Genomic DNA, 27,973 nt, shown 5'->3' with positions numbered 1-27,973 from the left:
ACTCTAGGAATGTTTTGGGCTTCCCAGTTGGTGCTAGTGGTAAAGAACCCGCTTGCTAACGCAGGAGACATAAGAGACATGGGTTTGATCCCTGGGTCGGGAAGATCCTCTGGAGGAGGGCATGACAACCCACTCCAGTATTCTTCTCTGGAGAATTGCAAGGACAGAGGAGCCTGGCAGGCTACAGTCCATGGGGTTGCAAAGAGTCGGACACGACTGAAGAGACTCAGCAGGCATACAGGAATGTTTTGGGCAGAACAATGATTTTCAAATGCTCACTTAGGAGGCTGTGGGGAGCCTCGTGTATTTGTCTGCTCGTATTCCACTAACAGAGTACTGCAGACGGGGTGGCTTAAACAGCAGGAATTTACAGTCTCATTGTTCTGAGGCCAGAAGTCCGAGAACAAGATGTCTGCAGGGCAGCTCTGCCTCGCAGGCTCTAGGGAAGGACGTGTTCCAGGCCTGTCTCCTAGCTTCTGGTAATTTCCTGGCTCGTGGCAGTGTGACTCCAGTCTTTACATGGTGCTGTCACTGTGTAGGTGTCTGTGTCCAAGTTTCCCCTTTTTGTAAGGACACCAGTCATATTGGATTAGGGACCCACCCTGCTCAGTGTTGAAGAAGGAAATGGCAATCCACTCCAGTGTCCTTGCCTGGAGAATCTCATGGACAGAGGAGCCTGGTGGGCTGTAGTCCATGGGGTCACAAAGAGTCAGGCACGACTGAGCGACTAACACACTTAACTGCTCAGGGTATGATGTATGACCTCAGCTTAACAGCTCATGACATTGGCTTCGACCCTGTTATAGATAAGGTCATGTCCTCACGTACTGGGCTTAGGACTTTCATACAGGAATTGTGGGGAGACACAGTTCAACCCGTAACACAATTCAACCCACAATATATGGATTAAAGTCGGGCAAGGGTAGAAGAAGTATGGAGACCAGCTAGGAGGTTAGAGCAATATGCTAATAAGAGAAGCTTTTTGGACCAAAGTGGTAGCAGTGGAGGTGGTGAGAGTCTGCATGTATTCTGCAGATAAAGCTGACATCATTTGCTGATGGGTTGGACATAGGGTGTAAGGGAAAGAGGGGAGTCACACTGACTCCTGGGTTTGGGACCTGAGTGAGTAGAAGTCTAGAACTGAGTGTCTTTCTTTCTTAAATCCTCTCTACCCCCAGGAACCCTGCAAGGGCCTCTTACTGGGCAGGTCCTTCCACTGCTGGGCTCTTCAGGGCTCCGTCCTTAGCTGCTTCCTCAGCCCTTCCTGGTTGATACAGCCTGTCCCCATGGTGAAGCCAGATACCCTGAATGTGCTTTCTGCGTCACCCCTACAGGCCCTGGCTCTGGAGGATGCTGAAAGAGGAAGACACAGAAGCAGGGCGACCCTGAGAGATTAAGCCTCTTGATCGGGAAACAGGTAGCTTCTCTGACATTCTGGGTGTTCAAATGCTCGTTTCTTCGATCCTTGTGGTGTGGAAAATGCCCCACGGAGGGGAGGTCAGCTGTGCTGGGCCTGGACACCCATGTGCGTGTGTGCATTCCAGGCAGATGCTTTACCTTCTGCGCCACTAGGGAAGCCCCCTCAGGGGTGGATATCCAGGCACAAATGGAAAATACCTGATTGACCAAGAGATGCGTTCTTAATATATTCTCACTTGAATATATTAAAAGGGATGTTTCTACTTTAGAACCCAAATAGGGCTTTTTGTTGATTCGAGTGAGTGAAACTTTGCATTATTGGGTCAGCTACATGGAACCGATCGTTGGCTGTGGGGGCTGGAAGGAGCCCAGAAACCCTCCAGTCAAACCTTACCCTTTTTAGAGTTGAAAAGACACAGGGAGATCAAGTGACTTGCTCACGGCCACTCATTAGTTCATGAAAGTGTTTCTTGAAAGTCCGTTATATTTTCTCAAGAAAAACAACACCAAACCACTGGAAACAGGGCAAAGCAAAATCTGAGCAAGTGCTAGGAAAAAGCTGTGCATGAGTGCTTATTTCCCATTTCTCAGATTGGATTCTTTGGGGTTATGAATGTCATAAAACAGAACTCAAAGGAGCTCCCACAGCACAGGGAATTAATTAAGTGACTTGTACCAGCAAAATGAAGAGATGGGATGGACTATAGGGTACATGTGTGATAGCAGCTCAACTTGTCATCGGCAGTCCAGTTTCTTCCCTTCTCTCTGCTGCTTTTCCATGGTGTCAGTCCATCCTAGGGCTTGCTTTTCTCCTGGAAGCAAAATGGCCACAGAAGTTTCTGAGCTTATTGTTGCATACCCCTCCAGCCAGAAGGAAAGAAACATCCTTTCCAGTAATTCTTTAAAAGACAGAGAAAGTATCTTTTCCAGAAGTCCCTCCCCAGAAAGCCAACCCTGGCATTTCATTGGCCTGAAATGATTCATATGTTCATTCCTTAGCCAATCACAGTAGCTAGGTGAACACCCCCCCCTGTTGATTGACAGGGATGGGAGATACTTCCTAATTGACTTATCCCTGCACTGGGTGATATGTCTGTCAGCTTTCCTGAAAGCACCTGGGTTGGAGAAAGCACAGGTCTGGATACTGTTGTGGGAGGAGGGAAATGGACATGGGGAGAGTGACAAATGATATCTATTATATTGTATAATCTATAGACTAGCTACTAATTGTTAGGGTAACAGTGAGAGGAAACCCGCTCTTAGATAGTGGAAGTCTGAATTTTAAAGTGTTTAACATAGCATAGTTTCAGACAGAACCTTCTCAAACAGTTCCTGTTGGAAGTCTTGCAACTGATCTGCTTTTCAGTATGTCTTAGAACATAGGACCTTCTAGGAGGTTAACTATGCCTTGTACAATGCTGTTTTATTTCTAATATGCTTATTCAACCTTTTTATAGCCAGAATAAACACTCTACTCGAATTCAGAGTTAGTGGAGATTAAATTACAGTAATGAAGTTGCTCTTCTATAACCTCATCTATAAGATGGGAATAAGAAAAGCACCTTCTTTATAGGTTTGTTATTAGGATTAACTGAGGTAATCCAAGCAAAGTGCCCAGTGGCCCAGTGGCTAGCCCAATAAATATTACTCTATTAGCTTCATATAACCCAAAATATTGTCATATTTACATGCATGTTTAATCTAAGAAATTAACTCTTTACAACAAATATATGTCACTGATTAGCTCAGTTAGAGACAAGGTAAGTTAAGGTATTAAAATATTTTGTGTTTATGGATTTTTAAACTTTTTTTAGAATTAATTTTGGGGGGAAAATTAAATAAAGAAAAATTTAAGTAGCATACGGTTAAATTAAAGGTAGCTCAGTTGGTAAAGAATCCACCTGCAATGCAGGAGACCACAGTTCGATTCCTGGGTCAGGATGATCTGCCGGAGAAGGGATAGGCTACCCACTCCAGTATCTTTGGGCTTCCCTTGTGGCTCAGTTGGTAAAGAATCTGCCTGCATTGCGGGAGCCCTGGTTTCGATCCCTGGGTTGGGAAGATCCCCTGGAGAAGGAAAAGGCTACCCACACCAATATTATGGCTTGGACGATTCCATGGACTGTATAGTCCATGGGGTCACAAAGAGTTGGACATGGCTGAGTGACCTTCACTTTCACTTTCCTAATCCCTGGAAAATAGGAAATTTTAACTTTACATAATAATGTATTCTTGGTTGAAAAAAAATCTTGTAAGTAGCTGAGAGCCTGTTATGACCAACTGATTTTCTTGCCACTGTTCTTTGTTTGGAGGTTCTGGAGGGACAGGTGACCCTCCTCAGCTTTGGCTTCCCACAGTTGAGCTTTCCTGGGTGGATGGGATGGACTTTAGGATCATCTGGATTGGGTGAGATGCTGCAGTAGAGAGAAGCTAGCCTTGGGCTTTTATTTCAGTGAAATTTTATCTGATAGATGCTGTGGATTGTTCTCGAGAGCCTTGGGTGCCATCAGGCTGACCTCCGAATTCTAGGAGCTGAAGGGTCTCGGTTTGGGGTTCCCAGATCAGTGGTGGGAAGAACACAAGTTGGCACAGCACCCTGAAATTGATTTCTGAAATGGGAGGTGATAAGTGTGAGGATGCAGGATGGATAGGGCACAGGGAGGGGCTTATGGATGGAAGGAAATGTTCCAGAGTGACCAGGAACTTACAGACCACAAATTTATAAACCATAAAAATTTTCATTCTCCTCCCTGCTGAATTCTGACTTAAATTTTCTGTAGGTTGTTTGTTGCCCCCAGGACTGACTGGTCACCATGGTGATAAAGTAGATGAGAGCTAGTGATAACTGAACGACTGACCTTAAATTCCTTGGTTTGGAGGATGCTGTAGAGAAATGATCCTCAAATGTACAATAGATCGTCTGCACCAAGAAACTGCAATAAAGAATTGAGGGGATTAGCTTACAGCTACCAATTTTTTTTATTTCGCAAAGGAAGGACAATTTCATAAAAGAAAGGACCATCTTGTTGCTAAAATAGTAGGAAAGAGATAGTTTAAGGAGTAGAATCTTTGCATTGAAAACATTCAGCTTTGGGAATGATTATTGTACTCTTATTTTTCTGGCAACACCTGTGAAACCAGTGTTAAAGGTGGATGCTTCCTTGCAACTGTGCCTAACAGGTGTTGGGGTTATATGGAGTTACTATGCAACTGTACGGAGAAAAATCATAGTTTTAGGAAGCTTCTCCTGGAGCCTAGGCATTCACTGACATCATGTCTTTATTTGATTTAAAGGGACAGGAGAAATTCACTTAAACACAAGTTTTGATAAGCCCAACTCATTTTCTAAAAGAAGAGGAGCTGTTTACTCTCAAGTCATTAACTTAGAATTGTTAGTTTAATTTTCCACTGATAGGAAGAAGATCTTGCAATAAATAAATAGTTCAAATGAAAAGGCATGTCAGTAGTTTTTTCCTTTTCCACCATTTATCCCTGAAAATGGCAAATTTGTTCAGTTTCCTTGGGCTTTCAGTGGTGTGCTGTGTTTCTTTGTGTGCGTAGGCCCTGGCTCTCACACACACACACACACACACAGACACAGACACACACACAACTTAGTTTGGTCTGAAAGGCCCCAGAAAGGAAAGGGTACTTTTGAGAAAAGCAGTGTGTCCACCAGTCAGTTGCTAATAAGTGTTAGTACTTGTAGCAGCAATTACATCTTGGAGCTGTCAAAGGAGGGTGACTTTTTAAGATGCCTTTGAAGTCATTAAAAAATAAAAAACGCTAAACATACACCCAACCGCCCCTAGCATTCAAAATAGCAATAAAACGTTTCTCATTCTGCTTTGCCTGCATGGCTTTGCCACAAATACGTTTTGCCTTCTAGCCCAGGATTAAGCTTCTGTGTGGGGCCATGACTGGTATGAGGGGAGAAAAAGATCGCCCGCTGTGTCTATGTGAAACCCTGAATGGAATTGTGGAATCTTAGCGCCAAAGAGGGTTGTGAGGTTTCTGCCATCCTGCCAGGCTATCCTAACACTCATTGCCTTGGCTGACAAAAGGGCACCTAATCCTAACGTTCTGTGGATCTCTAATGTTTCATGGATCCTCTGTAGAATTCAAATGTGTCTTCCTCAAGAAAAACCAGGGCTGCCTGGGTGGCACTAGTGGTAAAAGTGCATGCATGTGTGCTAAATCGCTTCAGTCATGTCCCACTCTTTGTGATCCGATGGACTGTAGTCACCAGGCTCCTCTTCCCATGGGGATTCTCCAGGCAAGAATACTGAAGTTGGTTGCCATGTCCTCCACCAGGGGATCTTCCCGACCAAGGGATCAGACTCACATATCTTGGGGCTCCTGCGTTGCAGGTGAATTCTTTACTGCTGAGCCACCTGGGAAGCCCAGTGGTAAAAGTACCCTCCTGCTAATGCAGGAGACTTAAAAGATGCTGGTTTGATCACTGGGTTGGGATCAAAAATCAGTTGGGATCAAAGCAGACCGTTCTAAGCAGACACTCATGCCTGCAGTGATTGCCCTGTTCCCTGCCTCATTCCTGGGTACAGTGTCACTGAAGTCCTATTTGTATTGTCCCACTTGCTCCTATGGCACCGTCCTTGCGTGGTCTAGTAGACGCTTGGTCTTAACTGGTTCAGACTTCGTACCGCTTGTTTCTCCTAAGGTGAATCTCTACAGCAGGCTAAGCCGTCTGCACAGCTACAGCTTGGAGTGCTTCTGGGCCGACATTACCACAGCCCTCTTGTCTTAGTCAGCTTGGGCTGCTCTAGTACCAAAATATCGTAGACTGGGTGGCTTAATAAAGTAATAGAAATTTATTTCTCAAGCTCAAGGTGCTGGCAAGGTAGGTTTCATTCTGAGACCTCTCCTCTTGGCTTCTAGGTGGCCGTCATCTTGCATGCTCACATGACCTCTTCTTTTTGGAGAGAGGAAGCTCTGTGTCTCTTCCTCTTCTTCCTTTGCTTTTTTTAAAAGAAATTTTTTTGTTTGATGTGGGCCATTTTTAAAAGTCTTTACTGAATATGTTACAATATTGCTTGTTTTAAGTCTTGCTTCTTTTGGCCACTAGGCATGTGGAATCTTTTGGTCCCTGACCAGGGACCAAACCTGCACCCCCGGCATTGAAAGGTGAAGTCTTTACCACAGAACTACAAGGGAAGTCCCTCTTCTTATAAGAACACTTTTCCTATCATGGGGGCTCCACCCTTGTGGCTCATTTTAACTTAATTGACACCTGAAGGCTCCCCTCCCATCTCCTGATCCCATCAGATTGGGATTTAGGGCCTTAACATTTAGAATTTGGGAGCGTGGGGACAAACAGCCCATAGCAACGGTCCTGGAAGGCCCAGGAGCCCTGCAGTAAGCAGAGGAGGCCTTAGTTACAAGCTTTTCTTGCTGCAGGAGAGGTGCAGTGTTCCCTAGCTGGAGCAGATGGTTCTGTGGACTAGAAAGTTGGACGACATTTACCGCAGAGCTGGAGGGAACCTGCAGGAGCCTGGTGATTTCCTTGTCTTTTCAGAGCTTAGATTTCTTACTTTCATATGTCAGTGGTAAAGTTGTGGTTGCCAAACTTGGTCAGCCTCAATGAAATCTGGACGGTTTAGCATTCAGTATTCCCATGAAGTATTCTGTAACTTGGTGGGCCTCTGAAAAGGAGGCTTTTGGAACCAAAGCCTGGGAAAATGGGTTATTTCTTAGCACTTAATCATTTTGGGCATTTCTTCCTGTTTCATGGGGGGAAGAAAAGGCAGTAAATTAAAATAAAGCTACCCCCTGTTTCATGAGAGATCAGTATCTTACAGTGTCATTTTAAATGTATACAAACACAGTAATGTCCACATGGACATAGAACATACACACACACATGCCAGGTGGAGTATTTTTTTGTTGTTTTTAAATTTTTTTTATGGAAGGATAATTGCTTTACAGAATTTTGTGGCTTTCTGTCGTACATCAACAAGAATCAGCCTTAGGTACACCCATGTCCCCTCCTTCCTGAACCTCCCTCCCATCACCCTCCCCATCCCACCCTTCAGCCTGTCCTTTGAAAATTCTTTTAAACTTTCAAAGAACCGATAATTTCTGTGTTGTATAAAATGAAGAAAGATGGAAAACTTCCAGATCCTATTTTCAAGCAAACATGACCCTGATAACAGATCTGGCAAGTCCCCAAAGGGAGGCTTTATACCAGTCTTGCTTAGGAATGTGAAAATATGAGATAAAATTCTGGTGAGTAGATTTCAACTCTAGAGCATGTGAGTGTTCTACCATACCCAAGTCAGTTGTATTCCTGGAATGTAGAAATGGCTTCATATACATTATATTTTCATTTGATTCATGAAATGGTTTAAGTAAAAATATGTAATAATCTCATTAATATCAAAAGTACATTCAATCAATTCAACTTCTAATTTCAGCAAACCACTAAAAAATGAGGAATGCACTATGTAAGATGACCATTCCTTAATCTGATAAGGAAAATTGAGTTCGTAGAGTCCACTGGCTTTATACTTTATTGAAGCCCCAGAAAGGTATCACTGGATATGAACTGAGATCAAAGCAAAAAGCCAATGCAGAAAGTTATAAAAATAGTAACTTTAGAGAATAAATACTGTAAAGAAAAGAATAAAATAATCATTAACTACAGATTGCTTAGTTGTAAATTAAGAAGAGTTAAAGAAATTTACTAAAAACCTTATTTCTAAATGGTGAGATTAAAATTAAGGGTTTGGATACTTGTGGAATTGGTTCATGAGTCTAATGCCATTCCTTTCAAAAGTCTCATCAGGATTTTTAAAAATTTCACCAGATGGTTCTAAGTCTATTTGGAAAAATACGTAGATGAGAACCTCAAGGGGAATTATGAAAATGGTTTTGGAGGAAGGGAGTTAGATCTACTGGATATTAAAATATATAGCACTCCGAGATATTAAAATGCATTATGAATCTTGTAATTAAAATATTGTGTGCTGTAAGAAAAGGGGGAAGCAGATAAGTGAACTAGGATAGTTCAGATATAGACTCTCACAGATATAATTTAATAAATTATAAAAAAGTCATCACAAATCAGTGGGAAAGGGAAAATTATTCAATAAATAATTTTGATGCCTAGTTAGCAAGTTGGAAAAAATCGTTTGACTTCATCCAGATGAATTACAGATGGATTAAACAATTAAGTTCAAAATGTAGATGCATAGGAAATCAATAGAATTGAATATTGCTTAGAAGCAAAAGAAAACCACTAAAAAGGGAAAAGAGTAGTCCATCAAGCTACCGGATAATCAAAGATTTCTTCATGTAAAAAACCAACGAGGAAACAGTAGCCCAGGCAAAGTAACTGACAGAAATTACTCTTTATTATATGCTCAACAAATTAAAAAGGAAGGCACTGAAACCTTGGTAGAGCACTTGAATAAACAGAACACTAAACAAATATATAGAAAGTGTTCAATTTTGCAACAAGAGATATGTAGATTAAAACAGCACTGAAGTACTATTTTAACAAATGAGCAAAACAACCCATTTTTTAAATGATAACACCAATTCTGATATTATTACATTATTACAAAGCCATTTTACAATGCATTAAGGAGCCATATTATTCATTCATACATTTGATCCAGTAATACCACTTCTGTGGACTACCTTTCCACATCCCCCTCCAAAAGAAATAATACAAAATATTTAATATGCTGTTTAGACAGTGATGCTTCCCTGATGCATTATTTACAAAGCAAACACACACAGACATTCACACAATTAATGTCCAACAGTTGGGTAACTATAAAATTAAATAGTTCTTCTCTCAGCATAGTACTCTACTATAATGAATAATTATTTTCAGGATACGTAGCATTGTGACAAGATATTTATAACATAATTTTATGTGCAGAAATTGCAGTATAAACTGTGGCATGGTCTTACTGTGGAATATAACTGTATCAGCTGTGCTGTTAAAATGAATGAACCATAGCTGCTATGACAACACAGAAAGATCTCAGGAATATAACATTAAATAAAAAAGTAAGTTGCACAATAGCTGCAGTGTGATTCCAATTACATAAAGTTTAGATGCACGAGAAACCAATGATACAATGTTTAGACATCCACATGCCTGTGACAAGACCTGTAAGACCAAGTGAGTGTAAACAGAGATTCAGAATATTGATGGGGGCAAGGCTAGGATGAAGGAGCAGCCCATAGAGTGAGCTAGGGGCGTAGTAAAATTCTCTTCCTCATGCTGGTCTATGGACACACCTGCGTTTATTATTGCTATTTTTTATATACCCTTAATATAAACTGCAGATATTTTAAATGCATTTAATGTTAACTAAAGGAATATTAAAACCAGTATTCACTGATTACAATTAGGTACAAAATGTGTATCCCTAATAATGATGGTGGGCTTCCCAGGCAGCTTAGTGGTAAAGAATCCACCTGCCAAGCAGGAGACTTGGGTTTGATCCCTGGGTCGGGAAGATCCCCTGGAGAAGGAAATGGCAACCCACTCCAGTTTCTTGCCTGGGAAATCCCATGGACAGAGGAGCCTGGAGGGCTGCAGTCTATGGGGTGGGAAACAGTCAGTCACAGCTTAGTGACCAAACAACAACCATACGGATGGTGCGGAGAATACAGGTAACAGTGAGGGTTTCCTTCATTCATTTTCTCTCATTTCTGTATTTTCAATTACGTGCTTACATTATTTTTTGAAAAGGAAAGGAAAATTGAAGACAAATGCAGTTGTAGGATGACATAAGCTTCCTCCATTGGAGGGTGTGCCATTGCTCAGAGGTTGGTGGACTAATTTATAGCTCTGAGGCAGAAGGGGAGATGGATTTCAACTGTACAAGGAAAGTGTTTGAAAAATAGATCAGTCCATCAATAGTTACTGAGCATCTTTCCTGTAAGATAGCATTGGCTTCACCTGCCTTCCAAAAAAATTTTGGACACTGAGTTTTGATGAATTGCTGAAATGGGTGAATTAGAAAGGCTGGTGTTTCTTTGAATTCCTTTAAAAAAAATTTTTTTTAGCGTTATTGTTTTGTCTGGTTATAAAAATAATGCAATTGATTTTAAATAGTCTGACAAAAATATAATAGAATCTAAAGTAGGTTAGACATTAACACTATATCTCAGTTGAAATGAAATATAGGAGATAGAGAAGCCTGTTAAAAGACACCACAGGGATTTGATCAGGAAGTTCTGAGGAGCTAAGACCCATATTTTCTCAGTAAATAAAATAGCATGGAAAAGGATGGGGGGCAGTATGTAATAAATTTTAAAAGAGTCAAAAGACATTAACCAGATACAAATGCTAATCTTGTTTGGATCTTGATTTAAATAAACCAACTATAAAAAAGCATTTATGAGATAACTGGAGAAATTGGGACATTGACTGGATATTTGATACAAGAAATTATTAATTTTTAGGTGTGATATTGTTATTATGATTATATTTTTAAAATACATGCTAAAGATTTTTGGCAAATGAAATATTGGATATTTACTTTAAAATAATACAGTGGAGAGTTTGAGTATGTTAACTATAAAAAGTCCTTATGTCTCAGGTGTATTCATCCAGGATTTACTTTAAAATCATTCAGGGATAGAGGGCATCTAGAGGTGTGGATGAAATATTGTCAGCCATGTATAATAAATGGAGCTGGGCTGTGGGTAAGTATATTCTTGCTACTTTTGTGCATGCTTATTATTTTCTATAATGAAACATAAAAATAAACATAGGAAAGTATAGAGAAGGAAGTGAAGGTTACCCATCATTCCATCCCTGGGAGAGAACTACATTTTGATAAAAATCTCGCTGTACTTTTTCTGTATGCACTTACAAGTTTCTATACATATACACTTTTAAACAATTAAGAAAGAATACTAACTGTATTGTTTTGTATTCTGCTTTTTTATATTGTGGTCACTGTTGTGCACATTTAGGTCTTCATCATAATTTAAAATTATGGCTATTTATTATTCCAGTATGTGAATACACACACACATGCGGTAGTTTATATATCTAACAAGTACCTTACAGATGAGTATCAAAGTTGTTTCATTTTTTTCACCATTCAAACAATTCTACATACTTGCTTATTTCTTTTGACAAATACGTAGAAGGTCAAAGACACTTTTAAAAGCTTTTCTTTCCTATCATGCCAAACTATTGAAAATATGATACCATTTTGAACTCCTTCCATTTTACCATATGGCAACCCACTCCAGTACTCTTGCCTGGAGAATCCCACGGACGGAGGGGACTGGTATGCTACAGTCCATGGGGTCACAGAGAGTCGGACACGACTAATTGACTTCACTTTCACTTCACAGCCACATTAGGTGCTATATTCACAATCTTGTAAATGTTTGCCAGTCTGATAAAAGGATAAAGATTATCTTATTTTAATTTGTATTGATTTGATTATTAGTGAATTTTCATAAGGTATGTTAGCATTTTCTATTTTGTGACTGGGTGTTTATATCTTTTCCCCCAATGATTGTATTTATCCCTCACTTATTGTTTCATAAGTGCTCTTTACATATAGGGGCTTCCCTGGTGGCTCAGAGGTTAAAGCGTCTGCCTCCAATGCGGGAGACCCGGGTTCGATCCCTGGGTCGGGAAGATCCCCTGGAGAAGGAAATGGTAACCCACTCCAGTATTCTTGCCTGGAGAATCCCATGGATGGAGAAGCCTGGTAGGCTATAGTCCACGGGGTCGCAAAGAGTCGGACACGACTGAGCGATGGAACAGAACGGAATGTTTAATATATTATGTAAATTGCAATATTTCGTAGTTTGTTGTCATTTAACTTTGGGTCATTTTTGAACAATCATTTGTCTGGAATTGCTTTAGTAGATTTTTAAATGTTATACATTGGGTTTTTTTTTTTTTTAGTCTTTTTAACTTTCTAAGTTTTAATTTTTGTTACCTTATTAAGTACTTTATTAACAGATTTCATTACATAGCATGTCCTCTGAAGTTTGCTTTTTTATTTTAATATCTTTATTAGTTATCAAATAAGACATGTTTGTGGTTGAAAGAATACAATTGAAAATTTACCTTATACTTTATCATACAATGCATCAGATAAAATTTGGTAATTTACCTTTCAGTAATTATGGTAACCCACTCCAGTATTCTTGCCTGGAGAATCCCATGGACGGAAAAGCCTGGTAGGCTACAGTCCACGGGGTCACAAAGAGTCGGACACGACTGAGCGACTGAACGGAACGGAATTTTTCTATATGTGTATATTAGTTAGAGTAACACTTGATGAAGACATAAAACCCCAATTATAACTTCACACAGTAGAGGTTTCTTACTCAGTCCAGCATAGATGCTCCTGATTGGTGGTCAGCCCTCCAATGACCAGTTCAGAGGTCCAGACTACTTCCTTCTTATGACTCTTTCATTTGCTAGGGCTTTGGGGTCTCTGCCTCTATTGAGTTAGCCAAAAAGTTCATCTGGGTTTCCTGTAACATCTTATGTAGTTGGTAGATGAAAGAAAATTTGCCACCTCAGCCTGGAAGTGAGCCACCTCACCTCACCTCTGCCTCTATTCCATTAGTGGAAATAGTCACATGGGGCCATCTAGATGCAAGGGATGCTGGGAAATGAACTCCCTGGCTGGGCAGCTGTTTTCCATTGGAAACCTTACAGTCTGGAAAGTGGAATATGAATATTTGTTGGACTTTTAGCTGAATCTGCCACCATTTATTGCATTTATAATGCATATAAATATATACTGTATAAGTAGGTGTGTTCAATCATGTCTGTCTCTTTGCCTGTAGCCCACCAGGCTCCTCTGTCCATGGAATTTTCTTGCTGGAGCAGGTTGCCATTTCCTTCAGGGGATCTTCCCAACCAAGGGATCGAACCTGCATCTCTTACGTGTCCTGCATTGGCAGGAACCTTCTTTACCACTCGTGCCACTGGGAAGCCTGTATAGATATAAATATGTATTACATTTATAATGCATATAAAGTGTATGATATATATTTTCTTTACAAAATGGAATTATCCTACTGAGTGTTGAATTTTAGCATCATTTTGTGGGCATTTCCCTGTGTCTTTAAATCTTTTTCAAAAGCATGAGTTTTAATGTCTACACGGTGTTCCTTGTATTTCATTTTTACCATTTTTCTATTATAGTACAGTTAGGTTTTTCTAGATTTTTATAATTGTGATTAGTGTTGCTATAACTGTCCTTGTGCATAAATTTTTGAGCATTCCTCTGATCATTTCTGCAGGGAAAATTCTCACTTAGTATTAAGGCGGGTGATACATATTACCAGATGGCCCTTCAGAAATTGGACTAATTTACAGTGTCATCAGCGTTGTTAAAGGTTTCTTATTTCAGAGCACCCTTGACTGTCTTGGGCATTATAGTTGTTTCAGTTTCTGTCAATTTGTTGAAAACAATTTTGCATTGTTGAATTTGAAAGCTTTGCTTAGTAATGGGTTTGCACATTTGTGTGTGTGTGTGTGTGATTTGCATCCTTTCTCATTTTTATTGTGCAGTGTTCCATCTTTTTTCAGTCACTGATAAGAGATTTTCATGCAGTGTGTGTACTGACTTTTCATATGTTACAAATGCATGTATGCATGCTAAATTGCTTCCATTGTGTCCGACTCTTTGCAACCCCATGAACTGTAGCCCTCCAGGCTCCTTTGTCCAAGGGATTTCCAAGGTAAGAATACTAGAGTGGGTTGCTATTTCCTTCTCCGGGGATCTTCCCAACCCAGCGATCAAACTGGAGTCTCCTGCTTGGCGGGCAGATTCTTTACTGCTGAGCCACCTGAGAAGCCCATGTTACAAATATTTTTATCTAATTTCTCCTTGCCTTGATTTTCCTTCGTAACCTAATTTTTTTAGATTAAGCTCTACAGTTGAAACCCTGATGTGTGATATCACAGCCGCTGAATCTTCCCAGTTAGCAGTACTCCTGAGGTTAAAACCATTTAAAAAAGCAAAGCAGATTCTTTTTTTCTGATCCATCATATGGTTTGAATGTTTTTAATGTGAATTTTAGTTATCTGGGAGTGAGGGGTTTCATCGAGAAAATGGACTTCCCCAGAAGGATTTGGGGTGCTGGTCTAAGTCACCCATGGAGATGGTAAGACCTCCTTCTTTTCTCAGGATACTTAGGAGAGACAGGAAGACAGGTGATATCTGACGACCCCATGGTTTTAGCTGAGTGAGTAGCAGCAGAGGCCCTCTGGCTATTTTTCATGTTAAATCTTATTAAAAACACATGTAGTAGCATCGCGGGACCAAACCAGGGATCAGGGAGCTGAGTTGTAGTCCCAGCTCTGCCACTCACTCACTGCGACCCCATGCGAGTTTCTTGTCCGACCAATGCCTCAGTTTACTCCTCTGCATAATGCCCGGGGTTGTTTCTTTAAGTATTTATTCATTCATTCATTTGTTTGGCTGCATCGAGTCTTAGCTGCGGCACACAGCATCTTCGTTGGCATCATGCTGGATCTTGCATTGTGGAGCATGGACTCTCGGGTGTGGCTCTTGGGCTTAGTTGCTCTGCAGCATGTGGGATCCTAGTTCCCCCATCAGGGATTGAACCCCTGTCCCCTGCATTGCAAGGCGGCTTCTTAACCACTAGACCACCAGGGAAGTCCCCAAGGGATTGTCTTTAAGTGGTGTTTTGGGCACACGAATTCCAGGGCTACGCTGCAGAGTTCCCCACAAGTCCTCTTCCACATTCACTACCTACTCTGACCTGTGTTAGGTGAGTGGGTGGGAAGCAGGGAGAAGATTACTATCTTTTGGTCCCCTGAGTGATTTATGAAAGAAATCAATCCAGTATATATCTGTCCCAGATATAATGTGATCTAAATATGATATTCACCTAATAAGATTAGATGAATCTAATGTGGTTTTCCTCTAAAACACAAATACCGTGCCACTTTTAATTGTAGTAGCCAAATTAAATTACTCATCCCAAATTAGATTTCCAGCAAACTTAATTTGAACATGAGCTCAGTACTGCAGGCCCTACGTAATCTTTTAAGATATAAAATAAATCAGAGGGATACCCGTATTGTTCCTCTGGGCTCTTCAGTGGTTACCGTAAAAGAGAATAAGAAAATGTCTGGAGGAAACCTGAAAATATAGAACTGAGACAAAAACTCTGATTCTTCAGCTTATCATAGAGGGTGGAGGGTTTTTCCCCCCGCCATCTTTTCCATCACTAGGACCCTCCCTGGTCTTGAAGGACAGGAAGCAGATAAAGGCAGGCCCAGCAGTCACTGAAGACTTACTGCTTACGATTGTCCTTGTTTGTTTGTTCCTTGAATGCCCCCCCGCCGCCCCCCCCCCCCCCCCCCCCCGCCACAGGAGGACCATAGGTAGGAAGTGAATCCCTGGGTAGTTTGTGGATTTGCTGAGGGACTAGAGAGGTTTATAGCATTGATGAACCATGTTTTCTCTCCTTTTATGTCAGTTAGGTGTCAAATGAACTAAAAACCAGCCCAAACTGGCTTAAGGAAAAATAGGAAATGCATTGGCGTATATGATGGTGAAGTCCAGGAGTAGATCCTGGCATCAGGTGAGGCTTTACCGAGCTTCGTGTGAGGTGCCTAAGACCCAGGTTCTCTCCTTTACTGTGAGCTCCTTTCTCAGGCACAGCCTCCCCTTCTGCCCCCAAGATGGCCGCCCAGGCTTCTCTTTCTTTGTTCTTGGTCAGTGGGAGAAGACGACGATGACTTTCCCGTTGGGCCTGCCAAAGGCTTGTAATTGAGTCTGGTTGCCCCTGGTCGGCTCGACTTGCAGCCTCTGCTTTTCTGAACCAGAACTGTACGGATGGGATGGGATGAACTGACCACCTGGGGGACTCAGGGGACTGCTGAGAAAGTGGGGTAAGTCTGCAGTGATTGCTGGGCCTGCCTTTATCTGCTTCCTGTCCTTCAAGACCAGGGAGGGTCCTAGTGATGGAAGAGATGGCAGGAGGGAAAGCCCTCCATGATAAGCTGAAGAATTAGAGTTTTTGTCTCAGTTCTATTTTTGCAGGTTTCCTCCAGATGTTTTCTTATTCTCTTTTACGGTAATCACTGAAGAAAGGGAAGCTGGGGGGCACCTCCAAGTCCCATGACACCTCAACAGAGCCTTCTGCTTGCCCAGCACTCAGGCTTAGATTTTCCCACTTCAGTAAATGACCTGAGAAGTAGGTAGGACATGTGCCTAGATGAGGAAGGGAAGTTCACCTGAGATCAACTTGCCCAAGGTTGATGGCTCAGTGTATTATGTCTTCCGCTTGTTTTCACTGTATCCTGCCTTCTTCCTACCAGACCTGCCCTGGGGCTCCTCCTGCCCACTCCCCCAACACCAACCCAGGGTTCTTCATTAAACAGACAGTCAGTCAATAGTTGTTAACTTCTATTGACTGACCAATATGCCGTCAGACCACACGTGGCCTTTTCTGCTCATACTCTGTGAATATCATTATAGCAAACCACCAATGCGGTCAATTCCCAGTTATTAATTTGTAGATTGTCCCTAGTAATTCAGTTTCCCTTTTCCTGGATTATAGAGTTCTCCTCACAGAGAGATGGGGTTTGGATCACTTGAGGACAGACACTCAGAGAAGGGCTAAAGGGTGTGGGTGTGTGTGTGTAGGAGCATGCATATGGGTCTGTGTTAGAAAATTATGTTTTGATTCCCTGCCGCCTTAGTCTGGACGACTAATTAGATTTGATGCCTGCCTTTCCACTTAAATGGAACTTACATTTATGAAAGTCACCATTGGCAAGATACTCAAACCGAGGACCTGTGATAGGTGTGCCATTTTGAAACATTTTGAGCAACGACTATGCCCTTGCCTTTTCATTTTGGGAAAAATGGCAAGTGCCTGTTGTCTCCCTGCCTGGAAGACCCTCCTCCGTCAGGATGTCATCTCAGGTTTTGCTTCTGCTTCCTCTGGGAAGCGATGGACTTTCTCCGGCTCTGCATCTCTGTGTGCTGAAGGCCCATATTCCAGGCTGGCACTTCACCCTGTATCCTGCAGTGCACTAGTTGTTTCCTGTGTGGTAGGGGCTGTTAGCTCTTTCGTGTCAGTGCTTGGTTTTCCTTCTCCCTTCCTTTTTCCCTTCTGTCCTTCCTTTTTTCTTTCTTCCCTTTCTTTTACTTCTCCTTCCCTCCTTCCCTTCCTTCCTCCTCCATGGCACTTACCTCCAGGCTAAAGTGGGGTGCACGGGTATTTGGTTCAGTAACTGAAGAAGGTGCCCCCGCATCAGCATCATTGTCCTTAACACTGGTTTTGTAGTTGTCTGGTAAGTTCTCTCTCTCCCTCCATTGCAGTTCTTGGCATCTGTTATATTAAGGGCTGTGTGATTAAGCGTTGACTAATTGAATCATTGTCACCTTCTCTAAACCAGCCCCACCTTGCCACCCCTCTCCACCCCCCACCACTGAACCATAACTTCTTTGTGTTCTCCATGGTCCCTTACAGTAAGTGCCCAGTAAGACCTTGCCGAGTGAGTGGATCTTACCCTCTTGGGACCTGCTTTGGGGAGAGGCAGATGGGAAGTGAAGCTCTCAAAGGGCAGAGGAGGTGGAGACTGGATGGGGCTGGGCTGAGGAGCTGGGTGTGTCAACCCCTCTGCTTTTTTTTTTAAATTATTTATTAGCTTACTTATTTGGCTGCACCGGGTCTTAGTTGAGGCATGCGGGATCTTCAATCTTCATTACAGCCTGTGGACTCTTAGTTGAAGCATGTGACATCTAGTTCCCCAGCCAGGGATCGATCCCCGGTCCCTTGCCTGGGGAGCGCAGTTTAACCACTGGAGCACCAGGGAAGTCCCCTGTCTGCTGCTTCTGATGTCCAAGTGTAGAAATAGCACTTCCCTGAGGGTGGGGTGCTGTGTCCACTCCTGGCTGGGCAGCTGGTGAGCCCAGTGCCTGAGGAACCATTGAGGAAAGGAGAGTGGCTGCGATTCTAGGTCGTATTTTAACAATAATTTTCTCTGCTTCCTGAGCCTCTTCAGACATCTGCATGGTTGAGATGAGAGGACTTAAGCCAGAAGGAGGGGCACGTGGTTGCCCCTGTATGTTGACCTCGTCCTTCCCATCACCCCACAGGCACAGGTGTGCAGTAACAGGTCCTTGAGAAGGGAGGGAGAGCACCAAGGGATGGGCAAACCCCTTAGCATCCCTGAGTGGCGTGCTACCGCTGGGCTGACCCATTCTTCCCGGTTTGCCTGGGGCGGTCCTGGTGTTAGTTCTGGAAGTCCTGAGTCCTGGGCCACCCGTCTGTCCCTGGAAAACTAGGACACATGGTCTCTTTGGATGCCACTGGCTCCCATCCCTGCCCTGGCCGGCTCTCTTGATTTCTTTTCCCTTTGCGAAGTCCTTCATCTGGCCTCTCCCCTCCTCTCTTTATATCTGTCCGCCTCTGCCACTTCTCACCTAGGTCTTACAAACCAAGCCATGAGCCTTGCCTGCATCTCCATGCTTAGAGGCCTTTTGAACCGTTTCCTGAATCACTGTGGGTTGAACAGCATTCCAGATCTGGACGGAATTTCAGATGCTACCTTGTCCCCCTCTCTGGCTCCATTTGGCTCCAGAAATCAACTGAGCTGTGAGAGTTTCTGTCACTTAGAGGTAAAACCCCCCTGGTTCGGGAAGCGAGTGTCTTCTCTTGGCGGGGAGCTCTCCACGCACACGCAGTGCTCAGAGTGGCAGGCCATGCCCGGGAGGTAGGGCAGGAAGGTGGCAGGGCTTGTGGCGGGCATCAGGGCCCACCTGCCTGGGTCAGGCCTTAGCCCTCAACCCCTCTCTCGTGGGCACCTCGGGCCTGGCTCTCGGCAAGGCCTGGGCCTAGCCCGCCCTCTTCCCTGAAGCCTCCTTGCCCACATTCACCTGTTTGTTCTCAGAACTCTTACTGAAAGTGAAAGTCGCTCAGTAGTGTCTGACTCTTTGCAGCCCCTTGGACTGTAGTCCATGGAATTCTCCAGGCCAGAATACTAGAGTGGGTAGCCTTTCCCTTCTCCAGGGGGTCTTCCCAACCCAGGGATCGAACCCAGGTCTCCCACATCGCAGGCGGATTCTTTACCAGCTGAGCCACCAGCTGGCTAGTGTGCTAGCTACTACATGGCTAGTAAGTGCTGCCCCATTAAGCATGACTATTCTCTTCCGTCTTTCTCGTGTGGCAGCCCTTCCTTGAAGGCACACGTCTCATCTTAGGTCTCCTTTCCTTCCCCCTCACAGCACCTGACCTTGTGCTGGGCCCACAGCTGGCCCTCACTTGGCACATCATTGCTGTTCGTGCCTCGGCGATTTAAGGATGTGTGAGTCAGTGGGTAGGTTCCTTATGAGCACCTGTATGCAGAACACATCGGCGGGCTGCGTGGAGGAGGAGAGCTTGATGGAGGCTGGCATCCGAGCCAGGCCCAAGCCAAGGGTGTCGGGTGGAATTCCCTCTTTCTGACTTCCTCTTTAACACAGGCATGAGAGAAAGAGGCTTTTTTTTTTTTTTTAATTGCAAAGTGAGTTTTTAGTTCCAGAATGCCTCACTTGATGTCTTGGATTCACTTTACATTTTCTGGAACATTCCAATGTAATTTACAGATAATCGTAGGATTAAACAATTCTTGAGAGGGCTCTAGAGAGGTGGGGGAACGGGGTTGGATCTTAGAGAGTTTTCCTTTTTTGATTATTTTCCTTCTGAGGGGAGTTCCAAAGGAGGCACTGCTGAATCTCAGACCCTGTCGAAGTCATCCTGTGATTTCTCTTGGCGTTGCTGATGGATGGGCAGGAATGTGCTGTGTCCCACCATGCGGGAGGTGGGTGCTCGGGGCTGTCACCGTCCTGACTTCCTGCTCTGGTCACTGATAACCAGGTTCATGCTTCTGCTGTGTGTCTGCCCATGAGTGTACACAAGTGTGTTTGTTTTCAACTATAAATAGCTTTAGGAATGTATAGGAATAATGCATGGTCTTTGTAAAACATTTGGAAGGAAGTTAATTTACTCCTACTCCTTAGAAACAACCACAGTGAACATTTTCCTGGGTATCTTTCTAAATTTTCTTTCAGTGTTCAGACACACACAATGTATTTACACAGGTGGGATCATTTTATATAAAATTTAGGGGCCTTTCTTTTGCTGAACACTATGTTACAGACATTCTCCCTGTCAATAAAAATGGGTTGGTCCTTCATTCAGCCAATACTTACCAAATGCCTGCCACGTGTCTAGCACTGTCCTGGGTGCTGGAGGTAAAGCACTGGTCAAAAGAGATCAAATCCCTCTCCCTCATGGAATCTGTGGTCTCCTTGGGGAGACTGGCAATAAATAAAAATGATATGTAGTAGGTTAGAAAGTGGTAAGTACTATATGGGAAAAAAATGAGATAAGGAAGGTGAGAGGGAGGGAGGGAGGTAAAGTGCATTTCACAGTTTTGAGCAGGGTGGTCATGTGAGAGGGAAGCCCTAGTGGCGGTGATGTTTAGCAAACAATGTGCGCTGCTGAGACTACACAGGGTCCAGGGCTGGGGCTGGAGGAGACACACCAGCTGAGCCTTGGGAGCTTGGGACAGGACCCATTTAGGTCCCCCTGTGGTAGAAACCCAGGGGACGTCCCTGGTGGTCCAGTGGTTCAAAACTTCGCCTTCTGATGCAGGGAGATGGGAAGGGTGAGGGGTTCCATCCCTGATTGGGAGCTAAGATCTCACATACCTTGCAGCCAAAACACAAAAACATAAAACAGAAGCAATAATGTAACAAATTCAATAAAGATACTAAATATGGTCCACATCAAAAAACAAAAATCATAAAAGAAAAAAGAAAATCCAGACTAGAGCATTCAGGCAGGGCCCTATGCTGGTCAGTAACCATAAGAGTGACCACCGTTTCGGTAACATGATAGTTTCCAAAGCAGCTTTTTATCTGTTACTTCTGGCCCTGCTGCTTATTAGCTGCACAGTTTTGGGCAAATAACCCACCCTCTGTGGGCCTTGGTTTCCCTCCTTGTGAAATAATAGGGCTCTCATACAGTTTAAGTGAGTTCATGCAAATGCATAGAGAACAGTGCTGGTAAGACCGAAATGTTCAGCTGTTATCATCATCTTCATCATTATTATTATTGCCTTTCATTTATTACTCACCGCCGCCCAGCGAGGACGTGGTGCTCAGTTTAGAGATGTGGAAGTTGAGGCTGGAGGAGGTTGGCCTCTCTAGTTAACAAGTTCAGGTCACAGGTGGGTTCTGGGGTCTTGGCTCAGTCCATGCAGGCACTGCCCTCCTCCAGGTGGGGGCAGCTGCTCCTGTTTCAGGCAGATGCCCAAGAGACGTGGGCCACGACCTTCCTGATTGCTCCACGGTCTCCTCAGAAGAGAAGTGGATCTCAGAGGTGACCGAGGACAGTCGGGAGGGGGGCTTGGTTGGTCAAGGCGGAGAGAAGCAAAGGTCTGGATTTCTACAGGGAAGAGCGGAGACTCAGCAGCTCTGCTTGGCATCCCCACTGTGGTCCGCTTGACATCAGTGCATCCGCTTCTCCCTCCCCTCCCGTCGCCACAGACACCAGCTTGTAACCATCCCCCTTAAGGGCTTAGAGAGGGACGCGATAATCGGTGGCTTCTTAGGTTTACATTTCTGACTTTGAGAACTGTCCCTGTTCTTGTGTCTGCAGGAACTTGCTGACAAGCAATACCATCACAAACACAACCACACCTCGTAGCCATGATGACTGGCCTCTTTCCCAAGGGTCTCCTGGCTCCCCTGGTCCCGACAGGCCCTCCTGTGTGTAGGCCATTGTACATTCAGGACAGCACGCTTGAAAAGACCTGTGGGTCTGAACGGAGCTGGATTGGCGGGGGCTAGTGTCTAGGGTCACTTCTCTGAGGTCAACACCCCTACCTGCCCCGGCACCCATGAGAACACCTAGAGTAAATGCAGTACCAGGTTTACCTTGTGTCTGGTTCTCTGAAATGCAGTGCGAGTGTGTGTTACCATGGAAACCATAATGTAAATGGTGGCTGCATGTAGTTAAAATAGCACCATTAGTTTTATGCTGCAAGAACGTTGTGAGTTCAGAAGGCTTTCATGGGCTAGCCTGGGAGTCTAACCATCATTTAAAATATGGCTTCTGTGGCTGTGTTCTGTCAAGATTCTGAACAATTACTTTTAAGCAAGCCTTTAGAGCAAGTTGTTTGTAACAAGGAAATTGGCAGCCAGTAATTGATATGATATTTGTTAACCATCTCATGGGGCTTCTCCTATCCCTGGACTCCAGATGAAGCATAAGCTCCAGGGAAGTCCTGTGGCAGATGAATGGAGCTGTGGCTTAACAGTAGCGTGTTTAGAAATGGCACTGGGATGTTGGTTTGAGTCGGTGCCTGATGGAGCTGCCAGATGCTGGTGGAGAATCCACCAGGAGCAGGGAAACTGGTGTGGGGGACACACCTGGGTACCACACCTCAAGAGAGGCTTAGACCGCATGTTGTAAGGCTGGGACAACACTCCAACTTTAAACCAAGTCATATGAGTAACAAATGCAGAAATTGGGCCTAGAGAAGAGACAGCCTGGGAGGAATTTAGTGACTGAGTGTCATTGTTTGAAGCAGCACGGTATAGTCCCCCAAAGAGACTGATAGGAGACGTTTCAGTAGTCTAAGGAGGGAGCTTGACAGCCAAAACTGTTGGTGATACGACGGGTTGCTTTAAGAGATAGTTCCCATCTTTATAGATATGGAAGGAGAGCCTGGCTGGTCACCCGTGGAGAATACTGTAGAGGGATTTAAGCCCTGAATGAGTGATTAGACTAGACTTTGAAAGTCTTTGCTAGCCTAGAGCTTCTGTGATTCTAGGACACAGATGGAAAATTAATTTTCTGACCCTCCTATTCAGTGTGTTTAATAGTGGCTGCCTAGAGCAAAGATGAGAACACTTTGGACCTGGCTTAGTCTGAGCTAAGCAAGTAGGAGCTCCTCAATTGATTAGTAATGCCTATGGCAGGAAGCTATGTTACAGGATACCCAGCCTAGCCATCACTTTTCCAATGGTGGTGGTAATCTTGGACTCAAGTCAAGCATAAGCAGGATGACCAACCATCCTGGTTTGCTTGGGATCAAGGTGGCCCTCCCTAACAGGACTTTGACTCCAAGGCAAAACCAGGATGAACTGGTCACCCCAAGTAGGACAGGTGGTCACCAGTGACTCTGTGTATTGGGTTCCGTTTTTGCTGATGGAGAAAATACCAAGAACATCTTCATCTTCTTAGAGTGTGAGTGTGGGGCTTTGCCTTCTGCAGGAGCCCTGTAGACACATGCAGCATAAATGAGTTGGATGCAGTCCCTGGGAAATGGTTGCACTCTCCTTGCAATTAATTAATTTGTTCAATTAATTAAAATAGCTTCACTAATTATATGTACAGGAGATTGCACATTTCATTAGGCTGAGCAGATGGCTCCACTAATAATTACCAAAGCCTGGGGTTGCAGGAAGGAGGGGTGTCGGCATATGAATTGATATTGAACACTTCAATGGCCTTCTTCCGACAACTAAAGTTGAAGTTCCTGTCCCCAAGATAGATTGAGGAACAGATTTTTAATTTTCTTCTGAGGGTGCCAGCAGGTTGTGCTAACTTGCTTTTTGTGGCTGGTGACCATTTTCTTCATCAAACCTGGCCAGGTCAAGATGTGGAAGGGCTGTGGGCTCCATGGCTTTGGAAGAAGGAGCCAAGTCAGGGTTAGACCTGGGACCTCTGCACAATTCAGAGAGCTGGTTAACCTACTGAATTGTGATGATAAGCCACATCTCCCAGAAAAATAACAGGTGTCTCATCCCCAAAGGGAACGTGCCTTCTGTTTTCCAGACCTTGCCCCATCCTCACCCCTGTTCCATCCGCCTTAGAATCTAAACAGACCCACAGACAGGCCAGAGAATGAAAACCCTGACTGTCTGCACACACAGACCAGGCAGGTTCTGTACTAACGTGATTCTGCATCACATAGGTGAGTTTCTGGAGTGTTCTCACTTTGGTGATGAGGATGACAATTATCGGTAATCGGCAAGTATTGCCCATCCCCTCTGGGCCAGAAACTTCCCGCACTCGCTGTAATTCTCAAAACAGCCCTGCATGGTAGGTGTTAACTTACAAATGAGAAAATGAGGCTTAGAGAAATTAAGTAAGGTGCCTGGGGTTACCCAAAACTGTGTTAATACCCAGAGCTCTGTATCTATAAAACGTCTTGTTCTTTCCCCCCTCTTGCTCTGCTGGTAAATGATTTGGGGTCATAAAAGTCCCATACCCAAATCCGGAAGGATGTGAGGGGAAGCCACTGGGCTGGGTTCACTCCTGCCCACAAGCGGGGCACTGCTTAGGAGCCGGTCACCGCTGATGTGCCCTCAGCACCTCAGAACCCACAGGGTCCTCGGGGCAATTGGTTCTGAATGATTTCCCAGCACCCATATCCAAGTGCTCAGCGCATAAAAGCAGTCAGCTGGCCGTGTTATGAAGGAATGAGGTCCTGGTCAGAGAATGTTCCAGAAAGAAATCTATCATTTCAGGAGATTCTTCAGAATGTTCATTTGATGTGATCTGATAAGAGAGTTTTCTTTTTTGCTCATTTTCGTGGTTGGAGAAAGGTGACCCATCTGAAGTTTATATGCAATATGTGAAGAAGAAACAAAGCTGAGGGTGGGGGGAATACCACTTATAAAAGAACAGATAGATCAGTCTGGGCGCTGATGAATAGAGGTTGAGCGTGACAGCCAGTTTCCTGCTTGGGCAGATCGAGTGTTGTCATTGGAGAACACGCTCCATCTTGTGTGTTGGTCCCAGTGAGCCCCCGTCCCTCTCTGGTCTGCCTGCTGTCCCCTAAGGTCCTCTTGCAGTACGTGTCCATCCCTTGACGTTTTCACTCCACAATCCTTCTGAGATGGAGCAGGAATAGGGTGGTGTGTCTGAGTCACAAAATATTGTGAATCATTCTTGAGATGAAGGAGCCCTGAAAATGTGACTCATTTCTGTAGCATGCACAGGTGAGAAATGGCTGTCTGGATGTGACTGGCAACTGCCATATAATTTCTAATTTTGACTTGGTTGCTGTTGTTTTTGGGGATGGGATCAGACCTGGCCCCGGGGTGGGTGCCGTGTGGAAGGACACCGTGCCATTTGGACTTGGTTCCTGCCTTTCAGCACTTCACCACCTGAAGGAGGCCAAGGCATGTTCACAGTTGCAGAAAACATGTCAGTTTGAACATATATTAAGTGGTAAACTGAAAGATGGAAATGTTAAGCTTAATCAAGATTAAAATATATTTTTCCTAATCACAGATCCAATTAAGTGCCAGAGGGAGGCTGCAGGGCCCAGCCAGGTAGCTTACATCAGTCTGCGCTAGAAAGATCACTGAGCCAGTTCATAAACTGTGTTTCTGTGTACACATCTGCTCTCAAGAGTAGTTCCTTATTCAAGCCTCCTCTCTTGGTTGTGTGTCAGCCTGGATGGGCTGGCCGAGTCTGCATACCTGCTATGAAATTTGAGACTTGCTTAGTTTAAATGCATTTGAAAAATATCCTTACATACTTTTATTAGCTCATAGCAGTAATCCAAGAAGTAAAGAAACATAATAATGGAATTTGCTCATTGTTCTTACAGCTTTGGGTAAAATTTGTAGCTAGGCTTGTTTCCGGGGATCAGAAGGCTCAGTTCAGTTCAGTTCAGTCCCTCAGTCGTGTCCGACTCTTTGCGACCCCATGAATCACAACACGCCAGGCCTCCCTGTCCATCACCAATTCCCGGAGTTCAAACTCATGTCCATCGAGTCGGTGATGCCATCCAGCCATCTCATTCTCTGTCGTCCCCTTCTCCTCTCGCCCCCAACCTTTCCCAGCATCAGAGTCTTTTCCAGTGAGTCAGAAGGCTACATGAGGACCAAAGATGGGGTATTCAGACTTGACCTTTCAAAAATAGGGGTTGGGGACTTGCCTGGTGGTCCAGTGGTTAAGGATCCACCTTCCAGCACAGGGGACGCAGGTTCAATCTCTGGTCTGGGAACTTAGATCCGCACACCTTGGGGCAACTAAGCCTGTGTGCCACAACCAGTGAACCTTCAAGCCACAAGAAAGATCTTGCCTGCGGCAACGAAAACCTGATGCAGCCAAAAATAAATATTCAAAACAAATAAATGAAAATGGGAGTTGGGCATCCGAGCCTACTGTTATATTATGAGCTGTGAGAGGAGGATGTGAATAGGAAGAGAATAAGGGAAATTGGAGCAGTCTGGGGGCTGGTGCAGGAGCTAGATGGAAATAGTAAGTGAGCAAAGAGGCGAAGCAAGTCAGGTGAGAGGAGTTGGGGATAGGAAACGACCACAGGCATGCTTCTGGCTGTAAGCAGAAAAAAAGCAAACGAATAGTGGCCTGAATAACACATCTTCTCATAAAACAAAAGTCTGGGGTGAATACAGTGGTTGTCTGGTGTTGATCTGGCAGTTCAACAGTGACGACAAGGATCGGAGTTTTTTCAGTTTCTCTGCCTTGCCCTCTGTAGTGTTTTGGCTTCTTAATCTTGTCACTTCCAGGAGTGTGATGTGGTCGCCCTGAGCTGCAAGGGAAGCTGGTGAGGGTATGAGTAAGCTTTCCAGCCTTGATAGCGGAAGTGGATAAGAAGGGTGAGGAATGGTTGGAGGGTTATCCAGCCAGCCATTGGGCATAGACTAGCGGTGAAAAAAGAAAACAATAAAAACAAATATATGCTGAATTATCACTACAAAAAACCAGATGCTCCTAGGTAGGTTCCTGTGTGTGAATGGAGTTTGGGTACCTGCATGTTATAGTATGGAAGGACATCTTTTAGGTCCCATTCCAGCCCCGTGGCTGATCACCACCGAAGTCGGTGTGCAGGCTGGATTCAGGGTCAGCCAGCTGAGAGCCGGCCAGGCAGGAAGGATGCACAGGAAGAGGGGAGGCAGAGTAGCATCACTGCGGATCCCCCTTTGCTCTCTTTTCCAGCCCGTGATTCTCAGAAGCAAGACAGCTGGCTTTCAAAACTTAATAGTTCAGTTCAGTTCAGTTCAGTTCAGTCTCTCAGTCGTGTCCGACTCTTTGCGACCCCATGAATCAAGCACGCCAGGCCTCCCTGTCCATCACCAACTCCCGGAGTTCACTCAAACTCATGTCCACAGAGTCGGTGATGCCATCCAGCCATCTCATTCTCTGTCGTCCCCTTCTCCTCCTGCCCTCAATCCTTCCCAGCATCAGAGTCTTTTCCAGTGAGTCAACTCGTCGCATGAGGTGGCCAAAGTATTGGAGTTTCAGCTTTAGCATCAGTCCTTCCAATGAACACCCAGGATTGATCTCCTCTAGAATGGACTGGTTGGATCTCCTTGCAGTCCAAGGGACTCTCAAGAGTCTTCTCCAACACCACAGTTCAAAAGCATCAATTCTTTGGCAATCAGCTTTGTTCACAGTCCAACTCTCACATCCATACATGACCACGGGAAAAACCATAGCCTTGACTAGGCAGACCTTGGTTGGCAAAGTAATATCTCTGCTTTTTAATATGCTATCTAGGTTG

The 27,973-nt window shown here is 44.2% G+C and overlaps 1 protein-coding gene across 13 annotated transcripts in view; it reads left to right on the top strand.

Annotated features, from left to right (window-relative positions):
* The window catches only part of TRERF1 (transcriptional regulating factor 1), a 213,584-nt gene that overhangs the window by 87,712 nt on the left and 97,899 nt on the right, over positions 1-27,973 (top strand). For 10 of the 13 annotated variants that reach the window (XM_055406355.2, XM_055406356.2, XM_055406362.2 and 7 more), the window contains exon 3: positions 1,335-1,417. The exons of the other annotated variants lie outside the window; for them this stretch is intronic. The gene's annotated coding sequence lies outside the window, so the exon portion shown is untranslated. The remainder of the gene's footprint in view (positions 1-1,334; positions 1,418-27,973) is intronic. 13 annotated transcript variants of the gene reach the window in all.

Source organism: Moschus berezovskii, chromosome 23, assembly GCF_049115385.1.
Source record: "Moschus berezovskii isolate FMDL1 chromosome 23, NW_MosBer_1.0, whole genome shotgun sequence".
Classification (NCBI taxonomy): Eukaryota; Metazoa; Chordata; class Mammalia; order Artiodactyla; family Moschidae; genus Moschus; species Moschus berezovskii.
The sequence above is the reverse complement of the archived record's forward strand: the minus strand, read 5'-3'. Positions and strand labels throughout refer to the sequence as shown.